Source organism: Rhyacophila brunnea, unplaced genomic scaffold (assembly GCF_057557595.1).
Source record: "Rhyacophila brunnea isolate RB1 unplaced genomic scaffold, BYU_Rbru_1.0 scaffold_20, whole genome shotgun sequence".
Lineage (NCBI taxonomy): Eukaryota > Metazoa > Arthropoda > Insecta > Trichoptera > Rhyacophilidae > Rhyacophila > Rhyacophila brunnea.
This window is the reverse complement of record NW_028232860.1, coordinates 20,152,149-20,168,085: the sequence shown is the minus strand read 5'-3', so window position 1 is coordinate 20,168,085 and position 15,937 is coordinate 20,152,149. Positions and strand designations below refer to the sequence as shown.

At 34.5% G+C, this 15,937-nt stretch overlaps 1 protein-coding gene and 1 long non-coding RNA gene across 3 annotated transcripts in view; one reads left to right on the top strand and one right to left on the bottom strand.

Annotated features, from left to right (window-relative positions):
• Positions 1 to 15,937, bottom strand: part of LOC147071352 (uncharacterized) — a 139,388-nt gene that overhangs the window by 116,537 nt on the left and 6,914 nt on the right. The gene's annotated exons all lie outside the window — the stretch shown is intronic.
• On the top strand, positions 3,642 to 7,820 carry LOC147071353 (uncharacterized). The gene is made up of 2 exons (XR_015070800.1): positions 3,642 to 3,819; positions 6,905 to 7,820. It is a non-coding gene; the product is annotated as an uncharacterized LOC147071353 (long non-coding RNA).

Sequence of the window (15,937 nt, the reverse complement as noted above, 5' to 3'; positions counted from 1 at the left end):
ACTTAACGGTAAAAATATTAAATAATATGTTCAGCGATTGGATTTATAAAGGTGATGAAAAACTGTACCTACCTATCTTCAAGGATAATTCTCGACAAATATGTGTCAACGGTATAGGTAGGGTTGAGGAGATGTTTACAGTGTGACAGTCTCGTAAATTGTAACTCATTACAGAATAATGAACAAGATCATTCATTTATAAATATGATTTTAGTATTTTAGAAATCGACATACCATCATTTACTTATATAGCTGTTGTGTAATGCCTCAAACTAAGAGATATTAAGTTCAGTAACTTCCATTATTCCATTTGTTTTTGTTCATAAAGCACAAAAAAAAACAAAAGCTTTACTGAAAATGATGACATGACATACAAAGTTTACCGTGATTATATATTTCGTCAATAACTAATGATTTTCTTTTTTAATATGTACCATATATTATAGAGTTCGGGAGGCGATGGAGATGTATATACCTACTTTCATTTTATTGGGAATATAAATAAAATGTAATCTTTCATAATAATCTGAGTAACTAATTAATATTCATACCACAAGTGAGAACAGTAAAAATCATTTCACAGTTAAGCGCTACCTATCAACATAGAGAACTGTATATAGTCTTTCTGGCAAGAAATCTATTATCATAACGTCTGAATAAAAAAATCTGTTGTGAAACCTTTTCGCAGGACATCCAATAATAGCAAGTATTACAATATAATCCTATTTCATTGGGCGTGGATTGTGTTAACATGATTTGCTGCAGAACAGATATTATCCTGGTTATATCCATGTACCTAGATTGTTGAGTGAAATAAACACGCAAGTATTTATATCGTAGAAACAAGTTGATTTCAGTCTACTTGCCAGTGTAACCGTAGCAGACTTGAGCGTAGATGGTTTGTGGCGAGGAGGGGAGACTTGGCTACAAAAATACCAAAGACAAAAAATGTAGATTATAAATAAACCAAAAACAAAAAGGATTATTTGAATTTCGATAAACAACACTCTCGCTAGCAGGAAGTAGATGGCAAAAAAGAAAATTTGGAGGCTTCAAGGATTTACGCAAAAATTAATCGATCACAATATTGTAAGATTCTGATAAATTGAACAACACCTTCCCAATGAAGTATAAAACTGAAAAAGGACAACCCATTAGCCATAAAATATTATATCAGTTTCGTGCATTGTATGCAGGGTATGATTCAAAATCGGAATAAGTCAATCATGAAAGAATAGGTAGGTAGGTAGGTATTTATTAGTTTTATTTTTCTTATATTAGGTACCTATCTATATAATATAATATTATATTGCCATACGAAGTCTATGGACACCACTGACACCCATCTCACGTCATACAATATAAAAATGTGTCTACCATATTGTTTATGGGTGTGCTAAATTATTTGAAATAGAAAAAAAAATAATCTTCTAAGTTCTTGGTTCCAGATGATTTTAGCTGAAAGGTGGGTTACTTACCTAATCAAAAAGTTTTTTAAAAATGGATAGGTACTTATAATAACTCATAAATTTCTTCCATTTCTATATATTTATAAAATTAATAAATAATATTATATTTTATAGAGCCAGATCTCCTTGTCACTAATTCCATACTCGAAGTAAGCATAATATATTGGACGGTTTTCAATACGTGAGCGCCAAAATGAGAAATAATAATTTAACATTGTAGTATTACACATTTCCCTCCTTGTATCTATCACAAAATACCGTCAATAAACGTAAACTCTATTGGACTTGTCAGAGTTTGACGCAGCGTATAAATTATTTCTCTTAACGAATAACAAGCTGTTCATAAATTACGTAGCACTCACTTATAAAAAGTCGCTTTATATACGAAGTCGTAAACAGAATATAGGTACGAAATACGTAGGCATAAAGGCGAAATCAAGAAATACGTATGTGTTAGTAATCATAGCTTGACGCAGAGAGCCTGAGCGATCGTTACATTTTGTTTTAATTTGTAACAAAAATCTCGTATTTAACTTATTAATAGGAAACAAATTCACAAATATCGGTGAGCATTTTGAAATAAAAATCCTACAATTTATTTTACTATAATTTTGATCCAGCATTAATTGTATGACAATTAAATATACTATAATCTGTCGCCAATTGCGCCAAAATATGGACGTATAGCTTTTTGATTTTCTTTGCTAAAATTAACATTAAAAAAAAGCCAACAATGTGACTGATCACCTTTTGTTTATAGTTTGTTTAGTAATAATTCATATCTGGATAGATTAATAACGACATTAAAAATGGAACTTATATGTATTACAATAATGACATATATTATGTATAATAAATGAGTCAGCTGAAACAGTATTCCACCAATGCGACAACTCGCCCGAATCGTAAATTCGCTGCAGAACTATACTATTTTTAAATAATTTTTGTCAACAATATAATATCGCATGAGACAAATGAAGAAAACCCACGGATAAATATGTTTCAAAATTGGGACAAAAACAAGATAAAGTCCGCACTCGCCTCTCGTGCCTGAGGTTATTTTATGCCATTCGTGTGGAAAAGTATTATCGGTTGAGTGTGTTGGTAGGAGTGGGTACACAATATCGTAAGGTTGGCAGTGAGAAATACCGGGTGAATAAAAGGAGAAGCGGTACATTGATGAATTATATAAAGAAAATCTGTTTTTTTTTTAGAATCACGTGTTATGGTATTGAATATAATTGAATCAATCAATCCACGTTTTGTTTCTCAGTGTCCTTGAACGTCACAATCTGGAAACTGGCCCGCCGTCGTTGTATTTTCCAGGGTTTCTCCACAGTTGTAGACAATCTCGCACTACTTTACCCCTTTTGTTTTACCCGTCATGACTAACATTAATATGTAAGTAGGTATATTATGTTGAAGAGTAATTAATACATACTGCACTATAAGTATTAGAATTGCAAAACGATTTAACGAAAACGGTTATTATTATTTTTTAATTTAATTTTAAATATTATTTTTAAAGAAATGCCAGCAGCGTAAAAACATTCAAAACAAACCAGTTTAGACTCGTTGTCAAAGAAAATTATAGTAAGTAATATATTTATAACTTCGAGTGATAAAGATCGATAATAGCGGTTTCAAGTTTTCGTTAACAATTCATAATAATTGAATGATGAATTACGGATTATATACATATAATACATGGGCATGTAATGTATTTACAAGTATATTTGAGAATTGGAAGAGTAAGTACCAATGTGTACCTATCCAGATTTTTTTTAAACTAGATAATGTAGCAGAGGACAACGCCGCATTTCGTGGCTTAAGAACCCCTGTGATCGGTACAAGTGCAGCTCTACTGAACTGTTCAGGGTAGAAGATAACAAAGCTACGATCGCCTTTATGGTGGCAAACCTCCGCTAGGGTGTCACAATAAGTATAATAATTTAATAATTGGTACGTGATAATTTTAAAATGATAGAAATAGCAGTAAAATCTCTATTACAGAAATATTTAGAAATTGCTTAAGTAGAGAATCTATTTTTTTCAAATAGGTACCATTGGTGTAGTGATGTGAATATTTTATTCGGACCGCCCTGTATATTCATCGGGTATATGTACGAAGAATACCGTCGTGTTGGTAGCCCGTGGGTACAACATCGCTAGGTTGGTAATGTAATGGTAGAAATAGGTAGGTAGATAGGTATAGAGCGGCCGCTTATAGCTCGGTAGGTAGGTAGTTTGGGTAGACACGGGCAGACAGCGACGGCCTCCTCCCGCCATTCGGTTGGTTGGCCTTCTTTCCAACAGTGCGGCACACGTGTTCGCGGTAGGCGACAACTGGGTATGCTTTCAAACTGTTGTAAAATTCAGAATAAACAAAACACACAAATCTCATATTGTTACTTTATATTAATTTAAAAGTACAACAATCCAGTCAATATTAACATGACTTACGAAGACTGAGATACTCTGAATCTTGAAAGGTTTTCGGGATATATGGGAAATAAACAATCGTAGCAAAAAATGTTGCATACTAAAAGAATACATCTACCGCTAAATATTTGTTTTCAAACGGTATAATTCAAATATTTTAAAACTGACTGTAATGAAGAATTTTATGTTATATTGCTAGGCTCTATTCTAAAAATTTGAAACTAACGAAACTTTTTTCCATAGTGTATTCTAAAAAGAAACATTAGAATATAAATACTATTGAGTAATTTATGGAAATTGAATTAAGAAATTAATTGTAGTGTCGCTATTGTAGTATTCAACCAAGCCCTCCGCAATAGCCGATTTTAGTGAGTCATGTTTTAGCAAGTGCATAGCCAACACGCCACAAAAATGGCAGTCAGTCGATAAACTGACATTGTGCCGGCAACATCTACAAGAAAATCGGAAAATATGCCGTCTTGTTCTATAAAACGATGTCAAAACACATCTAGGAACCAAAAACAGGAAGATGGGATTACTTTCCACTTATGAGTACTTCATAAACAGTGATTATTCTATATTATTCTGTAATCTGAAATCATTTCCTTGATTAGCTTACATTTCGTTGCGTACACGCCAGAATTCTGCAAGTGTGGGTAAAAATGTTGCCAGATTTGTGATTTTTGATTTCATCTGTTTTAAAATAATATTACACATTTTGCGATATTATACACATATTTTAATATTTCGTATTCAAGCTTATCTGTTCGTCGCTATAGGATTTGTTTCCCGAATAGACCAAATGTCAATTTTACAGGAGACGAAAAACAAATTTCATTGTCGTATATTTCAATATCAGTAGATGTATCAATCATTCTTTCTACACTGTATGATTGCAACATTATCTAAGAATAGATTCCAAGAATAACATACTGGTATAAATCATTAAATGCACAGAAAATGCGTTTTATTTACAAGTACTCACTGTGGATATTCGGGAAATTTTAAGCGCTCTCTCAGAATAATGGATATTCGGGACAAAACATGGACGTTCGGGATTTAAGACCGTAGCGTATTGTTGCACGGCCCACAGATTACTGAGTGGTCAAAAAGTACGCGCCTCAAACGTTATATTTATTTACACGATAATTGTTAATAATTACCTATACTATTTAAATACTTAATGATCGTAATTACCCAAGTTCGTATGTAATATTAACATGCGGCAATCGCTTTTTCGGTTTTTTTTCGGATTAAGTAATAAAATAGTTGTTAAGTAATTAACTATTTTTTTATTGAACGAATAATTCACAAGATTTAAGAATGTACCATTCTAATAATTTAACATACTTACATACATTTTTTAAATCACTTCTGAGAAAATATATTATAAGGTATCTACTACTTCAATTACTAACCGACGTCACGGTCATTTCTCCAATATCTTATGATGGTACTTACTCGTACTTGCTAACAATTTTATATTAATACTTTTTCCAAAAAAAAAAAATCTATTTATATATATCTATATATTATTATATCTATATATTTCTATAATTGACAGTTAAACTTATTACAAACCACCAAATAAATATTATATATTTACTATTGTAAGGAATAACAACACAAAATAATAGCATGTATAAATTAATTACCATTGGCTGCTAATATTAGGTAGGTACCAATATCCTAAGTATATAATATCCACCAAATAAATAGTTACTAACATACATATTAAATTAAATTAACTATCAGCACATTCAAAAATAAATAATAGCATCGCCTTTATTTTCATAGAAATACCTAGATTAAAAGTAAAATAAAGACAAACAATGTTTGATTAATAATAATTTGAAATAATAATTATTTTTTACGTCATAGTAGTTGCCGGGTCATACTGTAGAATTCATATAACCGTTGGGATTTTGTGTCATTTATCAAAACAAAATGCAGTTATTTAGGTTAAAATACTCACTTCCACAACTCTACTGTAAGTTCAGGGCGAACTAGTGATGTATCAGCTATGAATGATCTCTTCAAATTTGATGAATTCACTATTAGAACAATAGTAACGTTAAAAACAATATCAATAAGACGAAATTTAAAAGAAGTCCCCGGACGGCCGAAAAATATGAAAGTGGGCGTGATTGTTTTAGAGCTAGACAGCGTGAATATGGGAGCGAGATGCACGGCGTAAGCGCGGTTTGATTGGCTGAAGTCATATTCGGGAAATAAACACTCAGCCAGAGATATTTTTCGACCGAAATTAACTTGGATATTCAGGTACGAATAGTTGGACATTCGGGAGCACACCACGGAGTAATTGTAACTTAACATGGCGTATTCGGGCTTTAAAAAAAATATCTCTGTTCCTATATAAAAATATATTGTTTTTATAAATGATTTCGGTAGAGTTCGATAAAAGAAATTGAACTGCATTAAAATGTCGATTTCGACAAAAATGGATATTCGGGAAACAAATCCTATAGCGACGTGTTGTATGAATAAATCAGCTACGGCTGCTGGTGTATAAAATATAGCGGTAGTTTTTAAATATCATTTATCACTTATTTATCGGATTCGTAAGTACCACACTATATTTCGAAACGTCAAAGTTTGTTGAAAAACTTGTATACAAAACGACAATTTAAAAAAAAAACTAATCCAAAACCAAGGGCTATAATTTCTTATTCCTTGAATGTCTATATGAATTTTCGTTTTATATTAAAATTCATGTTTAATTTTCAGAATTATATTCCTAGCAAATTCCAATACATATTTTATTCGCATTTAAATTAAATATGTCTCATTTTTAGTGTTAGCTGCTCATAACGTGTTCTCCAGCATTTATCGAACGCGACACTTGCCTCTTTAAAACGTGCCATCTCCGATGTACCTACTATATGATTGTAAATTTACGTAATTTTGTTTTATGTGTCTGATTTTTTTAGATTTACTAGATTTGTGTAAACGTCTTTTTTCTTTCCGAATAGTATGTGGCGCATGGAGATGACCAAAAGACTCCAGACCATTGGACTTCCTAGTTCTTAACCGGTCACGGTGGCTTCGTCAACGAGCTCTGTCAGCTTGGTTTTATAAAATTCGATACATGCTTATGTAGAATGCTTTAAATAGCAGGGTGCCAATCACATCCTCTGGTAGTGTTCCCATTCATCGGTTGAAAGGGAATGCTACCAGCACAATTTTGAAGGATGCTTCTCGTTCGTTACGCCACGGTATATGCCTGAAAGGGTGTTGAGACGTGGCGGGTGGTGGATGGAAAAGCATGTATCCATAGATTTGTAATTCTTTTTTTTTCAATATAATCATTACCCAATGTTTCGATATTTAAAATTCAGAATAAACCAATTTTTATCATAATGGGTCTATTTTTAAAATCTTTATAGATTGTGGTATTTTTGTGTTTACTTATGCGTCAATTACATGGAGCTACTTTACGAGCTGCTTGTTGCCGAATTTACAATCTGCCTGTAAAGTCGCTTAGTGTCATCATCGAACAAGCAGATTGTAAACAATCTACCGAGAAAAGTTGAAAGCCGGTCAACTTTACACGCTACACGCCGGCGTGTGGGCCTACTGCGTCTGCGCAGTAGCAACCTCCCGGTGAAAAAACGAACTACGTTCTGTCAAAATAGTCGCTGGCTTGTGGCTTCTCAGCGAATGGAAAGTTTTGTGTGTCATCATCACAATCGCAGTAGCTGAATCGCCCGCTTTTAAATTTCCCAACAAACAGCTCGTAAAGTAGCTCAATGTAATTGACGCTTTATATTTTTCTTTACTTATACTTCTAAGTCGGTAGGTACCAGCTACATAATTTATTTAGCAAATATGTTTGAATCGTTAATTGAATGTATTATTTGATTAATAATAAATAAAATTTTATGAAAACATGTTTTTTTTATTTCTCCGAACACTATAAATAGGAATGTAATAAATATTATTCGTATTTTTGAGATTGTGTGTTACCTAAATATATTTCGTATTACCAAAATTCACTCTGCTAATATTTATTAATATAATATAAAATTAAATCGCTTGTAAAATAATTCGAAATCTGGCAACACTACGCCAAGCAAATGTTCACGCACACTGTCACGTATTTCCGAAAAACCCTTGAAAGGGGCGTGAAGGACGCGTGGTGGGGCTGACCCAAGCGCGAGAAAAAATTCGTCATCTGTTCGGGAACAAACACTCACTATCGCTCTATCTATATTTTTCTATAATCTAAGTATTCAACATATTATTCCTGAAACCAATTCCTATTTAATCGTATCTTAGAAGAAAAACTACCAATCCCGATTAGTTACCTTGTTTCTCATTCACTGCTGACTAGTTATTACCACAACACGTTCACTGCTAAAGATACGCCTGGCGTGAAGCAATTAGCATAATTAAATGTGGTAATTAGCTTGTCAGCAGTGAAAGTATTATATCTAATAGCCACGCGCATGGCGTGTTTAGCAGTGAAAGACTTAAGTAGTTGGTGGGTGTCAAATTTTTGAGTCGAACTACTATTCCTGAACACGAAACATCTGAATTATTAGTGGATCTTGTGAACATTGTTAACAACACTTTAAAAAAACATCTGGATGGTTTAATATTGTATTCCAATGGTTTTTTGAATGATGAAAATATTTATACAAAAAGATCATTTTCCGAAAGAGCGTTTTTCGCATAGAAGCATACCACTCGACAATCAATCGTGGCGAGTGGCGCGTTAGTTGGCCTTTCTCTTATCTACAAGCTGCTCCGTGTGTTTGTAGCTGGTAGAGACCAATTTCGCTCGGCAAGAATAAGTCCGTAAGGATAAAGGTCGCTTGGCGATCTACGGAATGCGAACGCCGTTCAAGTAAACGTACGCCTTGCGAGCGCGGACCGCTGCAAGCGAAAAGACGCCGTATCGCCGGCACCGGATTTCAATCGTTACATTCTGCATTCCATTGTGAACTTTATGAACGGCGGCGATACGAGCGAACGCTCGACGCTCGGCCTTTTTATTACGACCGTCTACTTATTCCAATTTTTCCTCGTCGTCCGACGAAGGGATCTGCTGCGTGAATTTTCGGTTCGAATCTTTGCTAAATTCACGCACAGTTTTCACCGTAACGTGCCCGTGGAACGGAGCTTTCTCCAGAAACCAGTGGAACAAAGGAAATCGATATTATTTTATGAATAAAATTTTAAGAGTATTATTACTATTAAGTACATCACTTCCTGAAAGCATGAGGCTTTCGGAAGAGGAAAACTGACATAACAAACAAAAACAAAAAATGCGAAACTTTCGAGGCGTTTTCCCATAGCGAAATGTTTTTCGCAAGTATGGTCGAAGATAAAAAGCTACGGGCGATAACGTCAAAGAGCGACAGAGACGGAGGCGTGGGGCAGACAAGGAGAAGGAGCAGTCATGAGGCAGCCTAGAAACGTTGTCGTAAACAGAAAGAAGCTATAAGCCGCCTACCTAGAGCTACACAGCTATGCCAAGTACATCAGCCCGCCGATTATACTGGTTGGAATACACAGGCGGTACCTTTATAGCTACGTTCGTCGGTGTTCGTGCGCACATAGGGAGTGCTGACGTCACTCCAGTTGATGTATGTGTTTATATAAGCCCTTGTTGTATTCGTAGTTTGAGGTTATGTACGCAAGACGTTTTACTGTGGGTATGCATTTATATACACGAAAACCACGTGGGTTGTAGTCTGATATGAGTGCCAGGCGATAGACGTCCGAACGGGCGCCGCTAAGGGATGCGACTGGCTTGCTAAGAAACTATCAGAAGACGGGCTGCATAATCTGTAGGTACACAAAGTTGGAAACTAGTTCGCGCCAAAACGGCCCGCGACTATGTACTTCGATTCGAAATTCGAACAAAAGCGAGTACGGCTGTCAAATGAAACGTCAATCGAACGTGCATTACATCAGCTGTTTTCATTAGAGGTACGATTGTACCGAGTGAGCTGTCAACACATCGTTGACAAAAATACCATTACCGGCAACTTAATGAACCATTAAAACATTAGGCAAGTACCTAATATAAAGTTTTTCCGATAACTAGTATTTACTTTGATTGTATCGCAAAGCTGCTTTTAATTATTTTAATGTTGGTAAGAGATCATTAGTGATCAGTCAAATAATATTTCAGCGGCTTTTTTACGAAAATGAACCATGTAGGTAAGTACGCATGTACTAAACTAAATTATTATGAAAGTATGGGTTGGAGATTTGTACTAAGAATCTTTTGCCATTAATTGTTAGGAAAAATCAAAATGAAAAAATTGATGTAGTAGGTACTCTTTTGGTATAAAATGGGCTCTTTCAATGAACTAAACTATATAGGAGTTAAGTAGGTACCTAGTAACGATAGTTATATTGTGATACGTATTATGCATGTTTTAGGATTAATGAAGAATCACCAACTTTTAATGGATTAAATTAAATTATTAGTAGACGCGTATCTGAATAAAGTTTAGAGAAATAACAATAATTAATTAGGACCCAAGGCCCACTATACGGTCAGGCCATGACACAAAACTGTAAACTTCGATGGTAGTGCTAGTTATGATTGTTGCATACTGAAATACTACATACTTAGTAATAATTTGGACGAAATTATTAAGAACATAGGTATTACCGTATTGCATTCGAAGATAATTAATAACTAGCACTACAATCATAATTCAGAATTATGTGCCACGTTTGTCTATAGTCAGTAGTAATACTTTACGGACTCAACAGCCATAAATATCCCGAAGATGACAAAAATTCATGTAAATAAAATTTGTGAACTTTGGAGTTTAATCATGAACAACGCCAAAGAAAGATTAGAAGCCTTTGAATCGAGGCGGGCAGGTGAAGAAAAAATAATATTGTAGGTTGGTAGGTATGAACAATACAATGTTATGTGAAGTGACACACATAGGGTTTGCGACGTAATAGAGTTCGCTAAAGGCATCAAATAGAAATGGGCTGGACACATAGATCGAAGAAGGGACGGGACAATCGTTGGACAAATCTAGTCATCCAGTGGTACCCAAGAGTTATAAAACGTCCGCAAGGTAGACCGAGAGGCCGCTGGATCGATGAAATGATAAAGTTCTGCGGAAGTACCTACGTGGCAACGCAACGCACAGGACCGAGAGAAGTGGAATCAGCTTGGAGAAGCCTTCATCCAGCAGTGGATAGATACAGGCTGATGATGATGATGATGATGACATACATAGGTACGTAAATTGCTTAAGAATATGGTCTGTAGGTACATAGGATATTGCTCGTTATTTTTTTTCTCAAATATTATCTAAAATTTTGTCCCACAAAACAACATTGTGACGAAAAAATAGCATTTTGCTGACCCAAGGAAAATAATATCTTACATATAAGTCATCAAAACCATCCATTGTCTTAAAAGAGGAAACAAGTGGTCTGCAAATTTTGTAACAATTCTAACTAAAACAAAAGTAGATAGGTATGCATATGAAATTACTTTTACGAGAAAATAAATGGAAACTGGAAAACGTTCGCTGTTAGGAGTATTTCACTATTATCAGAAACTTATCAGCTCTTATCATTTCACTGATGGACCTTGATATCAACAGCAGGTCCAACCAATCTACGTGCGGTGATGGTATCAAAAAAACCCTCTAAAAGAATAAAAGGATTTTATGCAAGATGGGTGGGTGATCAATCAAAAGTTTGACTTACCTAGTAGCATCCAGAGGCACATCAAGGAGTAGATGCGATTGGACACAATATATTATTATAACAATTCTGACTGATAGGTACGCGGTGTAAACGAGAAATCTAACATTCTTGGTATCTATTGACCCGTGTGTCCTAGAAATCGGGAGCGTCAGTCGTTTGTTCTCCCAAGGTACAGAACTAACCAGTCATTGGTGACGCCAATTGTTAATAGGCATAATTCTACCTACGTGAGGATGAGGTGGATGTTGTTTTATGAATTCTTAAAATATGGCCTACTTGACTCATTAGGCGTAACTCCATATCTTTATAATTGTTGTATTTAGGTATCTACTCTTTACACGGTTTTTCTAATAAGTACTACGTATATTTCTTTGTTTTCAAATGTCATATTGTGAAAGTCTTGAATTTGTAATTTGCAAAGTTCAATACAGATAATGTAAGTAATGTTAAAAAAGTCCAAAACCTGACGGAAGATGATAACTAACTATATTATGCCTGCATGTTCTGCCGGTGAGCCATTTCCGAGAAGGTTAAATAGGTGCATGGCACCGACCCACTTCATTTTAATTCTCTGAATAATACTTACTGTAAACTATACAGTTACACTGTCTGCCTTGATCTTCAAAATATAAACCGTTCTCCAGTGGAGATAATAACTTGGGTGGAGAATCTCCACCCAAGTTATTGTTTATTGGACGCACTAGAAGAAATCAATTGAAGTTTAATAGTACATAATATTATAATAAATTTAATGCTAAATAGTAAATCCACCAAACGTCATGGTTTTGGATTATAGTAAGGAACTACATTAATAATTATCCATTTAACTGGTGCTTTACCAGCATAATCAAGAATCATCAGAAGCATTGTTATATAATTATTGAAATCTTCACCACTGCCGCAGCATAGAGTTGTCGTCCAGTCGAGTTTTTTACTTTATCAGCAGGAGTCGTCGGGGGCAAGTGAAATAAAATTTACCCGACGATTGCGCGTCCGGCCAGTCAACAAACAGCAGCGAGCAGTATTTAGTCACCGATTCTTGCAAAGTTGTGACTCACATAATCTCGGAGTCAGCTAGCATAGAAGGCACTATCCAATCGTCATGCCGAGCCCACACCGCTAAATACGACAGGGTTGCCAGCGTGAATAAAACAAGAAAATATTCTGAAGGATAGCGAAAATTATTACTAACGCTAACCAAGTTGATAGGATAAAATGTCTGGTACTGTTCGGTTATACGGAATACAGCGGAAAACGCATTTTGAAAATAGCCGATAAACTGGATTACTTGTTAGTTTAGGTTAGGTTTGGTTTGGTTAGGTTAACCTAACAAATCATCCAGTTTATCCGCTATTTTCAAAATGCGTTTATCTAATGATTGCTGTCTGATATTATGACAATAATCCATAGCATGAAACATAGAGAAAAATACTGTAAATGATCAGAATGGAAGTAGGTACGGCGTATCTATTTAAAACACGCGACTGGCGCGTTTGCATTAGTTGGCCATTAGATATAATTAACATGATATTAAATGTGGTAATTAAATATTAATTAAAAGGTCAGCAGTGATTGTGTTAACACAGCCACGTGAGGTGCTGTTAAAACAGCACTTATTGTAACATTTTTTTTTCGACCATGTCCGATCCTAATATGATCATATGGGCCTCCACAGGGTAAAGGTTTGTATTAATAGATTTTGTTTTTTTTACGAGAAATGGATGTCAGCCACTTGCTCAACCTATTAGGTCCATACCCTGACTCGCACACAAATTGAAAAACAATATGTGTACTTGCCAGACCCAGGATTCGAACCTAAGACCCACGGCGTGATAGTCTAACGCTTAAGCCGCGCGGCCACCGTGGGTAACAATTACAACTAACTTATTTAAAAATATATAATAGATACTCAATACAAAATTATTCAAATAATTATTCAAGAATGACAACCTAACCTAACAAATAATCCAGTTTATCAGCTATTTTCAAAATTTGTTTGCCGCTGGCTTTCACTAAACCCTAACAGTAAAAGAACCAAATTTTTATGATAAAGATCAAAAAAATATATAATGTATTAGACACAGTTGTGGTCAAAATTCTTATTTGTAAAAGCTAATTATCAAACGTAGTAAGGATTATTAATAATTAATATGCAAGAATACGTACATTATATTGTATTCTGAATTATGACAAGTGATAACCCTATGCATGACGCATTCACATCCTTCATTATGACGGGGTAAAAATAACCGCGAAGTCCCGTCCTGACATGCCTTCACATTTTCGGATGGGGCGTCGTATAGGGAAATGTCTCAGTTGTTTGTGAATGAAAAAAGACATTGCGCAAGAAGGGGGTGGATATGTCACATTTTGACCGGCAAAAAACATCACATGTTTAGGTGATATCTCGATATGTATAATAATATCAGCTAATATTCTAATGCAGTCTTAGTGGTGTCGATCATTGCCAAATTACGGGAAGAATACCTATGTAGGTACTTTACATTATATTCTACAATGTCAACTGTCGGTAAATTCAACTTTTTATTCAATATATTAATTGTCTTGCTATTATATCTAAGATATAGGTATGAGAGAAAACAAATACGTTAAATGTGTAGGAGAGAGCGAGATAAGGAAGGAAGTTTTATATGGGGTAAGGTGAAGGAGATACACGAAAAGGCAAATTCTAAATTTGAAAAATAAACTGACAAGAAAATAAAGGAATCGTTTATTTTAATATGGTCGTGAAAGAAAACAAATGATAAGATTCTGTCATAATTTTAAGTTTGACATATTGGTAGGTACTTACAGTGCAGTACTAGCATATCGAGTAGGTATACTTATTAAAAGTATTAAACTTTAGTTTATTACAATATTTTTGTGAAAGATTGAGGAAAAGGTAAGGCAGTAACAAAGTATAATTAATGTGGTTTTAATTAAAATAATTTCTGTTACAGATCTAAGCCACATCCAAAAATGTTGACAGGTGGCAATGCCATTTTGTATTTTTTTTAGTTCTTATTAATGAATGATGTACGAGTAGATATTATGTACCTATGTTGAAGGTAACAATTTTGATAATAGGCTAATTCAATTAATACGTTTATATTATTTTACTATATTTGGCTTTTGGCTGCATGGTCTTAGTCGAGCACATTTGCTTTGACCACTCGTTAAGTACCTATACTACTATGGGAATTACCTATTTGCAGTGCATGCATATTGTTGAACAGTTTATCGGGTTACCAGCAAATGAACATGCGTGTAGCGTCCATTTACATATTATTATGAAGTACTTAGTATAAAATATAAAAGTAGCCACGACTACCTTTATCAGTGGCTTCCAAAAATCACAGCTTCACTACTGAGTGGAGACGAAAATCAATAGCATCCAAATCAATGACTAGGTACAGAATAAGACAAACTTAATGAGATACCTTCAATTCAACAGCTGGTTCTTTATAATAATATATGTCGTCTTGTAAACAAAAGTTAGTCGATATTGTTTTAATTTATGTATCATTCATCAAGGATCTATAAAATGGCTGTCTTTTAGTAGATCCACTGACTGATTCCTGAGTCAATAAACAAGATTCAATGTCGACATAATGTCCAGAGTAGATAGTTCGCTAATTACAATTTAAATTATATTATATATATCTTTCAATATATTCTTAGCAAAGTAAAATGAGCGATTGTACCCCATAAATACTATGATGTTCACAAAGAGAAAACTTTACAGGAAGGGTCTTTCGTGAACTCAGCGACTGCTAGGATAGGGGTTGTCGGATAACCCCAACCTAAAAGAACGAGTCACCCTCGGATTTTGCTTCGAAATAATATCATATACCAAAGCAGTACCATACGCGTTTCCATTCAAACAATATTATTCGTATCGAGTCTTTTAAATGATTCAATAGGCAGGTATTTAGAATCTTATACTTTTTAAACTATTATACTATTAACTAAATAATTAATGCGATTCAAGAATGCAACATTCTTTATTAATCCTTTCTATGCCGCAATTAGTTAATTGATAGTAATTAACATAAGAATTGGTGTAATTGGGGCGTCCAATGACGCTTTGGGCACTTAACCGGTTAAACATACATAATTCAAAAACATACTATTGCGGGCGTCACATCGTAGGGTGCAGGTGGCTAAATTGTTAAAGCACATTGGTCGGAATCTAATGGATGCGAGATCGAGTCCCCACCTAACACTATCTTTTTAAACGATTTTTCTAATAGGTATGTTTCTGAGGTGTTTCCCAATTATGTACGCAATGTTGTATTGCTTTGGTT